Source organism: Anomalospiza imberbis, chromosome 19, assembly GCF_031753505.1.
Source record: "Anomalospiza imberbis isolate Cuckoo-Finch-1a 21T00152 chromosome 19, ASM3175350v1, whole genome shotgun sequence".
Taxonomy (NCBI): Eukaryota; Metazoa; Chordata; class Aves; order Passeriformes; family Viduidae; genus Anomalospiza; species Anomalospiza imberbis.
In genome coordinates this window covers 9256969-9259650 of record NC_089699.1, presented here as the reverse complement: position 1 = coordinate 9259650, position 2682 = coordinate 9256969, and the positions used below count along the sequence as shown (strand labels likewise).

The 2682-nt window shown below is 58.1% G+C and overlaps 1 protein-coding gene across 1 annotated transcript in view; it reads left to right on the top strand.

Annotated features, from left to right (window-relative positions):
* Positions 1–1167: 1167 nt before the first annotated feature.
* TOB1 (transducer of ERBB2, 1) overlaps positions 1168–2682 on the top strand; it is a 4451-nt gene continuing 2936 nt past the window's right edge. Inside the window, exon 1 of the mRNA XM_068209616.1 lies at positions 1168–1459. The gene's annotated coding sequence lies outside the window, so the exon portion shown is untranslated. The remainder of the gene's footprint in view (positions 1460–2682) is intronic.

Below are 2682 nucleotides of genomic sequence, written 5' to 3'. Positions count from 1 at the left end.
CATAGTGACAAGTGACCCAGTTTTCACTGAAAGCATGTTCAACCCTCTAGATTTAAAAATGGGTGAGAAACACACAGGGAAATTGTAAATATTTTGAGCTTTAATCAAGATTTTCAAGTTGTTTGCCATACTGCAATCCCAGCAGCATCAATATTGATACATCTGAATAAAAACTATGTTTTACAATGAATTAAGCCTTCCATCAGAAATGTTAAGCTGTGGAAAATCCTAAATATTACCCTCTTCTTTCCTTTAATATTTCAGCTTTTGGGTCACTGCCTCCAATTCTCATCTATACTCTCAGCTACAATGGGTTAAAAGTCCTGGCATTTCTTCGACTGGCACTTCCAAAATTCTCCTGGGGCCCATGTAGCGCTTACGGCAAAATGCTTTTTTTATTATACAAACAGAGCAAGAGGCGGGAAAAAAAAAAAACTAACCAAGAAAAGCAAACCAAACAACCTTCGCAGTTTGTCCATTTGCCCTCCAGAAGCGCGTCCTGCTGGCGGAGCGAGCCCCGGGCAGGCCAAACCTCACAGCGACCCCAGCAGCCACAGCAGGCCCCGCTCCGCCCGGCTCCGCCCCTCCGCGTCCCGCTGGCCAATCAGCGGCGGCCGCTCGGGCAGACAGCCAATCGGCGGCCGTTGCTACCTGCGGAGAGTATTTTTAGCCGGCGGGCGCGGCGGGGCGGGGCTGTCGGCGGCGGCGTGAGGAGCCGGCCCGCGCCCCCCTCACGAAGGAGCCCGCCCGGATCACCGCAGAGCCTGAGGGGTGCCCGCCGTGCAGGCGGCCCCCGCCAGCCCCGCCGCGGCCGAGGCCCCCCCCCGGGCCACGGTGGTCACGGGAGATGTAGTTCAGCGCTCCCCCCGTTCCAACCGCGGGGGGCTGAGGGGCGCAAGGGCAGGGTTTGACGTCGGCAGTGACGCAACGGGGCTGCGAAGCGAGCAGCGCGCTGACGTCAGAGCGGCCCCGCGCGCCGCACCGGGGAGGGGAGACGGCAGCGGGGCGCCCCAGGCGGGGGGCGGGGCCTCGGCAGCCGGGGGCGGGGCCGGGCGGGCGCTGTTCAGGGGAGGGTGGGGCTAGGGCGGCGTGGCCGCGCGCGACGTGGGCGGGGGGCGCGGCCGTGGGCGGGGCAAGGGAGGGTATAAGTAAGGGCGCGGCGGGCGGCGGTGCAGAAGCAGAGGCATTGCAGCTGCGGCGGCCGAGCGCGCCCGTTGTGGGGGTGTGAGCAGCGCTGCCCTCCCCCCTTTCCCTCCCCCCTTTTTTTTTTTTCCGACCCTTCCCCCTCCCCTTTTTTTTTTTTTTTTTTTTTTTAATTTTTTTTTTCTCTCCTCCTATCCTCTCCCCTCCCATCCTCGCCGAGAGAGCCGGCGCTCGGAGATGGGGATCGGGTGCTGAGCCGCCACCCCCCGCCCTCACACCCCCGCCGGGACTGTTTGCACTACCCCCGCGCCCCTGGGTGAGTACCGGCCGTGAGGCGCAGGGCAGCGCGGGCGGGGGCTTGGGGCAGCACAGCCCGGCCCCGGCCCCTGGGCGGGGTGTGCTGGGCCGGCCACGACCCCGCGGTGCCGGGGGCCACCCGGTGGGTGCAGGGGCTCCTCGGGGCTGGGAGAGAGAGCACGGCTGGGCAGTGAGGGGTCGCTCCCCCTGGGCCGCCCTGGCCGCTCTCGGGCGGGGAGGAGGGAGCGCTGCCGGCTGAGGAATGGGCGCTGGGCCGCTCCAGGAGCGCCGGCAGCGCCCTGCGGGACCTGCCCGACTTGGCGCGGAGAGAGGGGCCCTGCAACCCCCACCTGCCCTCCAGATATCCCCCTTCCTCTTCCTCCTTCGCTTTCTTACGGGCTCAGAAAATGCTCTTCCGCCTCCCGCTGCCGCCGGAGCTCCAGGGCTGTGAGCAGAAATCTAATGAGACCCGACTGCCTGGTTATGTAACTCCCCCTGCTTAAGGCTCCTGCCAGGGCGCTGCTGCTGGGCCACGTATGGGCTCGGATCCCCCAGAAATACTGCCGTCTTCCCATAAATACATGGAAAGAACAAGTTCGAAATGATCAAGCCCGTATGTTTGATCAGCTGCTTTTGTACTGTGGATCCGCTTCGCATTGAGAAATGTACAGCGTCAGCCTGGTGCACTCTGAAAGGAACATTCCTTTCTTAAAGGACATGGGGGAAGGGAAAGAGCGCAGATGGATTAATAAATCATTTTAAAATGTCCCGTTTAACCACCCAATCAGCTTTTCGGTACTGATTGTGCCCCTTTTGTAAATATCTTCTGTTTGCCCTTGATCTTTTCCTTATCCCCACCCGGTGCTGATCCAGCAAACGTTTAAAGGTCGCCTTATCATACACGTAGCCTTTCAAACTATTCCCATACCATGTTGGGGAGAACGCGAGTGGCTTGGAAATAGGGTTCCAGACTTTAAAAGGAGATTATTTGAAGCAAGAAATAAAAAAGCTGTGTAGTCACATTGTTAATGTCAAAATCCTTTAACTTTGATTCCTCTAATCTTTAGTGACAGCTATGCTAAATTTTGTTCTTAGTGATGCAGTGCAGAAAAGCCCACAGTTAATTGAAATTCTCTTTGGGGTTTTAACTTGAGCCAAAAACAATCCCCATATTTTCTTTTATTGGAGTTTTTGACAAAGGTGTGTGGTGTGTGTGTATGTTTATACCAAGGTACTGTGGGA